This window comes from Tachyglossus aculeatus, chromosome 8 (genome assembly GCF_015852505.1).
Source record: "Tachyglossus aculeatus isolate mTacAcu1 chromosome 8, mTacAcu1.pri, whole genome shotgun sequence".
NCBI lineage: Eukaryota > Metazoa > Chordata > Mammalia > Monotremata > Tachyglossidae > Tachyglossus > Tachyglossus aculeatus.
Window position 1 is genome coordinate 20,129,098 of NC_052073.1, and position 13,252 is coordinate 20,142,349.

The following is a 13,252-nucleotide window of genomic DNA, read 5'->3' on the forward strand; positions in this document are numbered from 1 at the left end:
GAGATGGTGTAAAGAAGTCTCCACACCTGGATAAAGAAAAGGCATTCATTTCTTGTAGGCACTTTAGGCGTAAATCTGTATGAAAGCGAGAGCTGGACCAAATGACTTCTCAGTATCAGTTATATAGGGTAGAAGAAAAATAAGCATATGTGTCCACAGAGGTGCTGAAAGTGCATAGGTACAGCAGGAAATAGACACCACCTCTGGCAGATGGAATGTAGGACAGGAAATGGAGCTGGACAGCAATGCTTGAGCTTCTTACCTCAAGAGATTATCCTTGTTGCATTTAAGCTTCACGGGTCATTGGTTGCTGCTGCTTGCATTGAACTTCCACTACAATTTGTCAAGACAGTCTAAACCCTTTACCCTTAGCTTCAGCACAAACAGAAACTTTAAAAATAAGGATAATGGAAATGCCTCAACTACAAGTCCCTTGCCAACTTCCCTAACCTCAGTGGGCTCCAGGGTCCTCAATGAACCAGAAAGTCAGGGACTGGGAGTCGACCTTAGATTCAGTTACTTTTATCAGGGGGAGTAGGGTGACTTAAAAAAATGGAAAAGATACATCTGAAGTCACAGTACAATGACTTTAGTATTTAGGCACTGACTCAAAAGGATTAGTTGTAGGGGCCAAAGTGTTATGCAGGATAGCTGTTATTTAGAGACATGCAGTTTTCATTCATTCATTCAATTGTATTTATTATTATTATTAATAATAATAGCATTTATTAAGTGCTTACTATGTACAAAACACTGTTCTAAGCGCTGGGGAGGTTACAAGGTGATCAGGTAGTCCCATGTGGGGCTCACAGTCTTAATCCCCATTTTACAGATGTCACTGAGGCACAGAGAAGTTAAGTGACTTGCCCAAAGTCACACAGCTGGCAATTGGCGGAACTGGGATTTGAACCCATGACCTCTGACTCCAAAGCCCGGGCTCTTTCCACTGAGCCACGCTGGGTGCAGAGCGCTGTACTAAGCTCTTGGGAAGTGCAAGTTTCATCCAGGCTCAGGGCTAGTTACAGAGTCACAAGTTTTTTACGTTTGATTCTATAAATGTTTTTAAGCAACCTTGTCATCTAGCTGGATTTCATGGCCTCCCTGGTCATGTCTATTAAAGAGGCCTGAAAACTGGGAAGTGAGATCAGATTCCTTAGAGAATTTTGGCATAAATAAATCTTGAGAAGCAGCATGTTCTAATGGAAAGAGCAAGGGCCTTTAAATCAAAAGACCTGTGTCCTAATCCCAGCTCCACCACTTACCTGCTGTGTGACCGTGGGTAAATGACTTAACTTCTCTGTGCCTCAGTTCCCTCATCTGCAAAATGAAGATTCAAAACCTGTTCTCCCTCCTATTGAGACTGTGAATCCCATGTGGGACCTGATTATCTTGTATCTACCCCGTGCTTAATTCAGTGCTTGACACACTGTGCCACAATTTCTATTATTCTCCTGTAGTTGAGGCTTGAGGGATCTAATTGGCCAACTAATTCTATTTTTTATTTTTTTTTTTTGCACTCTGGAACAGCTCAACAGAAGGTGGTAAGCGGCATTATGAGAGAAGTCAAAGATAACTTTGTGAACTCTGAAATTTAAATGAATATCATGTTAATTCTGTTCAAAATTTTTGAATCGGTAGCCCAGGCCTTCACTGATAAGTATGGCAGATAGAAGACCACCAAGTACATTTTTCCTTTGGGTAAAGTGAAACCCCAGAAAATTCACAATACTTTAATTTTGATTAGTTTAACTGGAGTTTAGACTGACCTCTGAATCTGATAACATCATATCAATGTCTATCTTTAATTCACTTCAAGTAATAGTTACAACATCTGCGGGAAAACACATTCTCAGCTTGGATCACTGTTCAATTCAACTAACTACCAATAGAGGGAACTGTTAGATTGGGATGACTACATTCAAGTCCAGGTTGAAAGTTAAATTCTGTGAAACTCAGGCTGCTTTCATTGTGCTCCACGCTGTCCGCTGAAGTTTCAGGATTTTCATGTTAAGTGGGGTAGTGCAGAGAAGACTATATGTGCTTTTTAGGCTGTGAACACTGGGTGCTAATATAGTGCAGTTGTGATTTAAAAATACATAAAGAAGTTGAATGATTTTAAAAGGTATTAGAAAATTCAAGTTCATAAAAGAGCCTCTTGAATTCAGCAAGGCACAGCTGGTAGGACTTTAGAGTCCCTCAGGTTTAAGAGTGTGAAGAAACTCCACAAGTTCACAAAGGCCTTCATATAAACTAACCCTGGGCACAGTAATCTTTATCTCTTTGACCTATTTCATGCAACCCGTCACATTTACCGTGCCTTGCTGAAAATAAACAAGGGATTGTCATGATTCAGAAAATTCCCAAGTACATCGAAATAGGTTATAAACTTCATTATACTGTAAGATCCTTGATGACAGGGATTCTTTTACTTCTATTGTTCTTGCCCAAGTGCTTGGTACAAGGCACTGATACAAGGCACTGAACAAGGCTTGTACTTCCCAAGCGCTTAGTTGTACTTCCCAAGCGCTTAGTACAGTGCTCTGCACACAGTAAGCGCTCAATAATTACGATTGATGATGATGAACACAGTATAGGGACTCAATATTTTTTTATGGTATTTGTTAAGTGCTTACTCTGTGCCAGGCACTGTCCTAAACATTGGGCTGGATACAAGATTGGACACAGTCTCTGTCCCACATGGGGTTCACATTCTTAACCCCCATTTTGCAGAAGAGGAAACTGAGGCACAGAGAAGTGAAGTGACTTGCCTAAGGTCACACAGCAGACAAGTGGCACAGCCTGAATTAGAACCCAGGTTCTTCTGACTCCCAGGCCCATGCTCTATCCATTAGATCATGCTGCTTCTCTTATAAATAAATAATATTGATTATTTACCAGGTGGACACAACTATCCAAGGTTGGAATAAATTTTCATAATAGTTGCTGATGAACCATTTGGGAGCATGTGGAATTGAAAATGGATGGAATTGTGGTGAGCCAACTCAATGCTAGCTGTAATGGTGGGAACTAAGTAGCCTTGCCGAGTTTTTCAATCCCCTCTATCTGGGGGTAATCACCATGGCCATTTTCTTCCCATCAAGCTTATCAATCGATCAATCAATCAATCGTATTTGTTGAGCACTTACTGTGTGCAGAGCACTGCACTAAGCGCTTGGGAAGTACAAGTTGGCAACATATAGAGACAGTCCCTACCCAACAGTGGGCTCACAGTCTAAAAGGGGGAGACAGAGAACAAAACAAAACATACTAACAAAATAAAATAAATAGAATAGATATGTACAGGTAAAATAAATAAATAAATGGAGTAATAAAATAAATAAATACAGTAATAAAATAAATAGAGTAATAGGTTATCTTAACCTCTGTGTTCTCTAAGGGTCACACAGCCCAAGCAGGAGCAAAAAATTATGTTTCACTGCAGTTGTGCCAAGCAATGAGGAATTTTCCATCTCAAATTTAATGTAATAATTAAGGTGCCTATTAAGGCCTTTACACTTTGATTGCTTAGTAATTAAAGCAAAAAGGAAAAAGAGATTGGGATCTCCTGCTAAAGTTTCCTACTCTCTTCTTATTTCTCAACTTCTCAGGGAAATTACTTCTCAGGATGGGAACATCCTGAACCACCAGGCCTGGATTGAAAGTGTTCACCTTTCTTGTGGTACCCAGCATTTCTCCATCCCTAAAAACCATGTAGGAGAAGCAACATGGCTCAGTGGAAAGAGCACGGGCTTTGGAGTCAATGGGTTCAAATCCTGGCTCCGCCAATTGTCAGCTGTGTGATTTTGGGCAAGTCACTTAATTATCTGGGCCTCAGTTACCTCATCTGTAACATGGGGATTAAGACTGTGAGCCCCCCGTGGGACAACCTGATCCCCAGTGCTTAGAACAGTGCTTTGCACATAGTAATTGCTTAATAAATGCCATCATTATTATTATTATTATTATGTATTCAGGCCTCAGTGATGTTTCTTTTTCCCTGAAGCAATGGCCCCAACTCTTTATGAATGATCACCCTCTTTGTATTTATCGTTTCAGTGACCCTAGGTCAAGCCACCCCTTGTCACTTTCTGTTTAATTGAATCTTGCTAACCCTGGGCCATTCTGCATGTGTGCAGTTTTAGCATTAAGTTGCTCTGGTTGGACTCACCAGCTGTCTTCCCAAACCTCTTACTTTTCTCTAATCAATTTTTTTTAATCCACCAATCCAGAAAAAATTCCAATGTCACAGGAGGTAGGAACGACATACATGTGTAGCAGTGATCTCTAAGAAGTTTATACAAAACAGTATAAAGCTAACTGAGCATTCTCATTAATAAGGAACAGGCAGTAATTGATTGGAGATTTTCCAGGGTAACAATGCTTAGTTCCCTCGCTGTTAACCTCCTTTCATGTATGTGAATGAGACATAAGTAGGAGAGACCCAGAAAAAAGAGGGAAAGTGATCAATCATATATATATATATATGTAATAAATATATGAACAAATAATTTTCTTCTACTATTACAGGCCTACTAGGTTAGGAATTGAGGAAGGACCAAACTTTTTTGGCCTGTGGCTGCTGCATCTCTCTCCACATAACTGTCTGTTATTTCTTATTGACACACTGTGTTGCCTTAGGCTGCTGATTCTTTTCCCACGTCAGTTCTGATCCCATAGTCCCTTTCCGTATGAAATGGTTCAAAATTTTCCTTCTGGATGTGTTCCTTTACTGTCCTTTTTTTCTATTCAGCCACAGCAGCAACCAGAATTACAAAAAGGAGGTGCCAGAAAGTGCAGAAGAAATGCTGTGAAGAAACAGTTTCATCCTTGTTTTTTTCTAGGAAACTGGGATTCTCAGAGTCCCTGGAAAGAGTTCCAAAGACAGCTGTTCTTTTTATCCAAGAATCATATCCCCAAATGCTTGAATTTAAGGGGTCCCTAGAGGAGACTTCCTTGCGTAGTCTCAGGGGAGAGGATGCTTTGGAACTCTGAATGGAAACATTCATATGCTTTCCTTAAAGTTCTTGTCAGTCATCATCTAGTAATCTAGTAATCATCTAGTAATTATACATGGTACACAACAACGGTACTAAGTGCTGGGGAAATTACTGAGAAGACAGTTTTTACTCTCAAGGAGTTTATAATCAAAAGGGAGGGGTGGGGGAAGAGAAAATTCATTAGAAAACTTGGAACTACTTTTAATAATTACCAGCACTTAATACGTTTCAAATACCAACTTTAGAGTCTATCCATTTTCAAACAGCACCTAGCTGGCTAAAAAGCAATTCCATGAACTCTTTAAAAGAACGTAATGGAACAGTATTAGCAAACATTACCTTACATCACTCAAAAACTCACTGAAAATGTGACCGGTCAAGTGTGACAATGTGCTAAGTAACTGCTACAGAAGTGTTACTGATGACACTCCAGATGTCCTGGGATCAATCAATCAATCAATTGGGAAGATGAAGCATTCTTCCCCAAGTGCACCAGAAGATCTTATAAGATGAAGGTAACTAGCTGATGGCCACCAGTAGCAATACCTGGCCCAAATGACTGTGCTGGGTCTCACTTGTAGGGAACCTAGTGGGACTTCAAGGTCCTGGGAATGAGGAGGAAGGAGGCAGGTGGTCTTCTCTTTGATATTTTCTGTTTCTCTGGGCCTCAATTTCCTCATCTGTAAAATAGAAATGAGAGACATGTCCCTCCTACCTCTTAGATAGTGAGCATCATGCGGGACAGGAACCTTTTGTGATTTGATTATCTCGACTCCACCACAAAGTTTAGCATTGTGCTTTGGCACAAAAATCTATAATTACTATATCAAGACCTTTCTTAGAAGAACGAATAACTGTCCTTTGTGGCTTAATTTCTTTGCCTGGGGGCTGGAGGTGCTGAGTTAGAAGACTTCTCAAAGTCTTTTCCTGTTCCATGATTCTATGATTAAAGATGGACTGCAACCTGCTCCATAAATTCCCTGGATCACCAGATTCTACTTAGATGTATAGAATCAATAGAACCTAGAACATATTGTATTTCCAGAATAATCTTCAGACACTTTGGAGCCATGTGTGCCTCCGGATTAGGCTTCTGAGGTTAACAGCTATTGTGAAAACTAAAGCCAAATTCCCTGAAGCTTTGCTTTCCTCTCCCCGACCTCCCCAGCCCCATGGAAAAATCTCAGCTTGTAACGGAGCAGAAGGGGAGGCTGGAGTGAGTCAGCAATGAACCCTAATTGAGGCCTAGGAGACCAGACTTCTAGTGCCAGCCAACTGGACAAGAAAATATAAAAAGAAAGAAAGACACATCAGGCAGGGTTCTCCAGGTTCTGATTATAATGTGTGTTATCCTGTAAACATAAAGACATGGAGGAAAAATAATCAGAAGGAACTCTGTCCTTGACACTGCAGAAATGTTCACTGGAGAATACCATTAAACTGAGCCAAAGGAACTATTTCTCTTAATTGTATTTATTGAGTACTTACTATGTGCTGAGCACTGAACTAGGAGAAAGCAATATAAACTTAAATATAAACTTAGGAGAATGCAATATAAAAATATAACAGAGTTGGTAGACAGGTTCCCTGTCCACAGTGAGCTTATAGTCTCAAGGGGAAGACAGACAATAATGTAAATAAATAAATTGTGGTTATGTACGTAAATGCTGTGGGCTGTGGGAACAAATCCAAGTGCAAGGGCAATGCAGAAGAGAGTGGGAGAAGAGAAAATGAGGGCTTAGTTTGGGAAGGCCTCTTGGAGGTTAGGTGCTTTCAATAAGGACATTTTGAAGAGGAGGAGAGTAACTGTCTGCCAGATATGAAGTGGGAGGGCGTTCCAAGCCAGAGGCAGGAGGTGCAAGAGAAATTGGTGGTGAGATAGATGAAACTGAGGCACAGTGAGTAGACTGGCATTAGAAGAGCAAAGTGCGTGGGCTGGGTTGTAGTAGGAGAGCAGCAGATTTAAGGTAGGAGGGGCAAGGGAATCGAGCATTTTAAAGCCATTGGTAAGGAGCTTCTGTTTGATACAGAAGTGGATGAATGGGGTGGATTTTGTGAGAAGGCAGGTGATCACCTCTTGAGGTACTGCTGGAGAAAATGGCAGAATTGAAGAAAGGACAGGAGGAGGGAAGACTGGAGAGGAGCAAGGAAGATTTTAGGGAGATCATGACTGATGGTTTCAATTTTCTCAATAAAGTAGGTGGCCATGTCATTAGGGACAAGAGATTGGGGTGGGAGGCCGGGGGGCAGGGGGTTTGAGGAGGGAGTTAAAAGTCTGGAACAGCTGGTGAGGTCAATGAGCATGGGTGTCAATAAGGATGGAGAAATAATTTCCCCAGGCAGAGTTAAAGCATACAAGGATGAACCCGAGGGGGATGAGAACCACCTGGTATCTAGATTTCCACCAAGCATTCTGCAGCTCATGCACAGAAGCAAAGGAAACGGACTGTGAAGGTGATCCAGGGTTGTGGGTTAGTGGAATGAGATTGATGAAGGGACAGGGGAGAAAGTGAGTTAATAAGTTCAATCACAGCACAGGGGGCGGATCTGAAGAGGGAAATCCTACCTGGAAAGTAGTTTTCAAATTTAGGATTTGGTGATCTGGGCCTTTAACATCTGCTTTGGAAATCTTGTTGAGTTGGTTACTACGAAGGAAGCTGAGGCATTGTTTCTGGCAGGAATATTCCTACTGCTGTTTGAAGTTTACTTCCATTATTGTTTCCTCCAATCTTCCCCTCCTGGGATATCCAGTCGTTTAGTTTTACACAGGTCGATCCATTTTTCAACTCATCTGTCCCCTGTCTGTTAAAGACATACTACCAGATGTCCAGCCTTCTGGGAGGCTTTTTGCCACCAACGTCTGCACCTGGGTTCAGAGGAACCTGGGAGAAGAACACAAAGGCATTATAGTAATGAGGGAATCCAAGGGTGCTCTGAGAAAAAAAAGTCTAGGTTTGGGGATGGACTCGGGTATACTTTTGAAAATAAGAGAAGCAGCGTGGCCTAGTGAATAGATATGGGCCATGGAGTCAGAAGGACCTGGTTTCTAATCCCTGCTCCACCACTTGTCTGCTGTGTGACCTTGGCCAAGTCACTTAACTTCTCTGTGCCTAAATTCCCTTATCTGTAAAATGGGGATTAAGACTGTGAGCCCAGTGTGGGACAGGGACTGTGTACAACCCTGTGTACAACCCTAAGGGGAAGCAGCGTGGCTCATTGGAAAGAGCATGGGTTTGGGAGTCAGAGGTTATAGGTTCAAATCCCGACTCCACCACTTGTCAGCTGTGTGACTTTGGGCAAGCCACTTAACTTCTCTGTGCCCCAGTTACCTCATCTGTAAAATGTGGATTAAGATTGGGAACCCCATGTGGTTGTATCCTCCTCAGCGCTTAGAACAGTACTTTGCACATAGTAAGTGCTTAACAAATGCTATCATTATTAACCCTACTTGCCTGTATTGACCCCAGCGCTTAGTACAGTGCCTAGCTGTTGAATACATTCTTGCAGCAATATATAACTTGGTGTTTCCATTCTTCCTTTCCCATCCTTCCCATCCAGTCCTTCCTATGGATATGCTGCATAAATGGAATATGGATATGATGCATAAATGGAATGTCTCCTCTGGGCTAAATTGGGAGACACCCTTGCTTCCCTGACTGGAGGACTATACCCAAGTAGCACAGTGGGTACTTAATTCACATTGATGATGCACTGACTTCAATCATCCACTTAGAAGAAATGACAAGAGACCTCTGAAAATGTAGGATGGTGAATCTACCTAGTTGAGTAGCATAGTTGGCATTTTAGCCTTATGTTTTAATGCACAAATGTTAGACTGCTTGGCACCCGGTAAATTTGTAAGCAGGACAGGAAAGTTGTAGTTTATAGGGTACAAACAGAAAAAAGGAGATGGTTGAAGCAATTACCTGGGTAATTTAACCTCTTCAACTTTCCCCTTATCCAGGACTATCTGTGTCATGCTCTAAAAATTTGCTTATATAATCTGAATAATTCAGACAATTTAATGTTCTTTGGCTTGAGTTGTTGAGTAATTTCCTCGGTCCTTACTACTCTTTGTCCTCAGAGATCTTGACTCATAGCTGACAACTCCACAGGGACAATAGATATCAACTTTATGGGATTTGCACAGTTCTAGGGGGCAAGGCAGGCAGCCAAAACTGGTTCACCCCACTCCTTGGAGATGGAACACAACCAGAGATAGAACTGATATATGGCGTCCACCTCCTGCCCCTTGCTATCATGAGTGATGACATCACAGTCACTTCTACCTCCAAGCTTCCAGGCTGGGCCCTCTTGAACCCAGGGTGAAAGAAGAAGTGTGGCTCAGGGGAAAAAGCACGGGCTTGGGAGCCAGAGGTCATGGATTCAAATTCCCTCTCCGCCACTTGTCAGCTTTGTGACTTTGGGCAAGTCACTTAACGTCTCTGGGCCTCAGTTACCTCATCTGTAAAATGGGGATTAAAACTGTGAGCCCCACATGGGACAACCTGATCACCTTGTATCCCCCCCAGCTCTTAGAACAGTGCTTCGTACATAGTAAGCACTTAACAAATGCCATCATTATTATTATTATTATTATTAAGTGGGTGGTGGTGGAGAAAAAGGAGACAATCGAAAAGGAAGGGTGAGTAATTTTACCTTCCTCTCTTTCCCCCGTTTATTTCCTTTCTTCCCACCTTTATTTCCAATTTCTTTATTCCTTTCCCCCTTCTTTTCCTTTTCTACTTCCCCCTTTCTCCTCCCTCCTTACTCCTACTTCTCCTCCTTCCTCTTTCCCTCCTCTTCCTTCCCCTCCTTTTTTCCTCCTCCCTATCCCTAATGCAGGTCCAAAGTTCTTCCTCCTGCTCATAATGAAAAGTTGGCACCCTTTTGCTGCACCAAAGTATTTTAGTCATTTTTTTCTCTGCACCCTACGTCTCCATTGTCATTTAATTTAAACACTCTGCCCATTCTTTTTTTAATGGTATTTGTTAAGCACCTACTGGGTGCCAGGCCTATATTAAGTGCTCGGGTAGATACAAGCTAATCAATTGGACACAGTCCATGTCCTATGTGGATCTCACAGTCTTAATTCCCATTTTACAGATGAGGTAACTGAAGCACGGAGAAGTGATGTGACTTGCCCAAAGTCACACAGCAGATAAGTCATGGATCAGGATTAGAACTCAGGTCCTTCTGACTCCCAGGCCCATGTTCTTTTCACTAGGCCGTAATGCTTCTTTGTCACTGCTTATTCTGAAGCTCAATAAATTTCACATTGCATTGGGGACCTTTATTGTCTCCCTGAAAGGCAAAAGAGATCTTTGTAGTTGTTTACATACATGAGTAGACAGCAAAATACAGATGGTTGGATGAACCCAGAGTTAATCAATAAATGAGATATGAAAATGAAACCTCAGTTTAGAGTAGCTCAAAAATGCAAAGGGTCACCTGCAATTTGCTTGCACCCATCCCCCAAACAAAATAAATTGGATGAAAATAAATTCTCAGGTGTAGAAAATTCAGACTAACTAGCATCTTTGCTTTAATTACTAGATAACGATGTCAATTCATTTTTTCCTGTTATTGATGAAGATTTCTACTTGTGGTCCAAAAGCCTTTCCAGACAGGAGGACCAGGCTGCTTTGACAATTTTTTAATTAATGACCAGGTAAAAGCTGTCAGTCTGATGCTAACATGCAGAGTGGAGAATAAAACCTTCAATCAAGTCTGAGCAATCAGACTGCACCTTGGTGGGCCTTGAGGGTGGAGAGGGAGGGGGAAATTTATAGGAAATTGGTCAGCATAGATTTGGTAAAATTAGGCTGGTTAAAGAAATCTTTCCCAGTGTATCATGCAGTGTGTTCAATCACCTCTTGCTAAATCACACTCCAGCCTGAGGTGTAGAAGAGAAACGGGAACTAGCCCCACAAGCCTTTGACTTTCTAGTTATTTTTGACAAGTTCTGGAGAAAAAAAGAGAGCTGATGCATGTTTGATATACACTTTTGACAGAGATTTTACTTTATTATGTTTAATTAAAAGGTGTTAAAATCACCCACATGAATATTAAACCAGCAACATTTTGGTGGTGTTCCAGGAGTTATGAATGTCTGTGATTCGGAGATGGCTCCTCAGCACGGAGCCCTGTCAAAGTGAGAGTGACAGTGGGGAAGCTATTAATTGAAATAGCTTCATTAATTAGTAATTAACAGCAGGGTAATGACTATGTCACACATCGTATTTCAATGAATGCCCTTCATGTGTTATGGGGCCTTTAATTAAAGGATGTGCATTTTAATTAAAGGCAGGTTTGGCCCTTTGGCCTTTGGAATACAAAAGATATTTCTAACTTACGAAGAATGGAAGAAGTAAAGGTTAGGTAAAAAAAAATGGGCAAATGCTACTAGTTTTCAAAGTCAAATCCCATCAGCTGCTATTTGCCCAAGATTTTGGATCAGGGAAAAAGTCAACACCTGATTGTGAGGAATAAGGCAAATTCCTCTGGAGAAAGCATATATCTCTTCACTTGTTATATGCTTGCCTGGTTGCCGCCTTCTCTGCTATTAGTTATTGAGTGATTAGGAGTGCTTGCTTCTTAATTCTGCATTTGCCATTCACTTCCTTTAGTGCATAACTGCCTTTGAGTCTGCTTTGTTTCAGGCTGTTAGACCACATGTTGGTTTAGTGTTTAAGAGCCAAGTGAATGTTTTTAAATGCTTTGTAATTTTTCCACAGTTGGGAAGGCCTATCAGTGGAGAGGGTTCTGATGCCAGATTAACTTCTTGTCAGTGCCTAACCACACCTGCCCCTCCCTCCTAGGCACCACTGCCTGAAGCCCCTTCTTGGGGAGAGGTGACAGGAGGTTACCTTCCCTCTCCCCCACAATGTCCCCCCACACGACTTTACTCTGGGCTCTGTTCCCCATATACATGATCAGATCATTGTCCTTTTTGGTGGTGGAGGGAGGGATGAGAGTGAGACACAGTAAAGTGTTAGTGAGCAGAGTGGGCAGGCAAATTGTAATCAATCAGTATATTTATTGAGTGCTTTCTATGTAGAGAGCACTGTACTAAGCACTTGGGAGATACAGTAGAAGAGAGGACAAAGAGAGAGAATGCTAGAAAATGAGTATGGGTTAGGAAGGTAGGAGGGACAGAGACTGTAAGGCTGATTCAAGATCTGAGGAGAAGTAGGAGACAGAGTTCACTCATTCAATCATATCTATTGAGCATTTACTCTGTGACAAGAGAATGCAAAGAGCAGGGATGGAAATTTTGTGCTTAAAAAAAATGAGAAGGGAAAACCAGATCAGGCACAAGGAGGGAACAAGAGGGGCAAAAAGTAGAAGATGAGAAGGACAAATCAGTAGAGGGACAGGAATACGGAAAAGAGGGTCAGACCAAAGAATTGAGGGCCATAGGGTAGCACATGGAAATAATCTATGGAACAGAGAAAAAGAAAGGGAAGGGGAAGCAGATAAAGAAGAAGGAAAACTACAGGATCTCCTGAGATTTTCTAATGATTCTTAAATGAAGTGCCATAGAAGTCCTAGACAGATTTAAAAAGGGAGACTTCTTTGGAGGGGGTAGTGCCATGGAGCCAAAGCAGAGTCTCACAACCTTTCTCTTTGTGCTACTTGAATGAGGGTAGAGGACTCTTGAGCAAAAGGGTATGTCAGGCTGCAAACTAAAGAGAAGTTGGTGATGAACCATTAGCACTCCCACTCCCTGCTTCCTTTTCAATCTGGTGCTTGTCCTAAGAGCAAAGCTAAAAGTTTGGCAGAATGTCTCACTGCTTAGAGTGTAAATTCCTCAAAGGCAAGGAATGTGACTTTCTTCTATTGTATATCTCAAGCACCTGGTAGAATATTTTGAACCCAGGAGATGTTTAGGAACTGGTGCAAGTTTGGTGCTTAGCATATTTTAGTTTCTCTGCTCTGTGGGCTCTGCTAGATGTTCCTTGTCACATTCTCTTTCACTGTGACCTCCATGTTTGACTCACTGGGACATGCTGTCCTTGTGTCTGATCCTATCCTCCAATCTGGGAAGTGCTGCTTCCTCATGCCGGAAGTGCTCTGACAGGACTGCTTCTTTGTTGCTGTCATAAGTTTCAAGCAAGCCTCGCTCTGCCACTGCCCCTCCGTCATGCTCTATTGTTGAAACTCTTAATAATAATTATTATTATTATTTTGGTATTTGTTAAATGCTTACTGTGTACCGGTCACTGTACTAAGCACTGGGGTGGATACAAGCA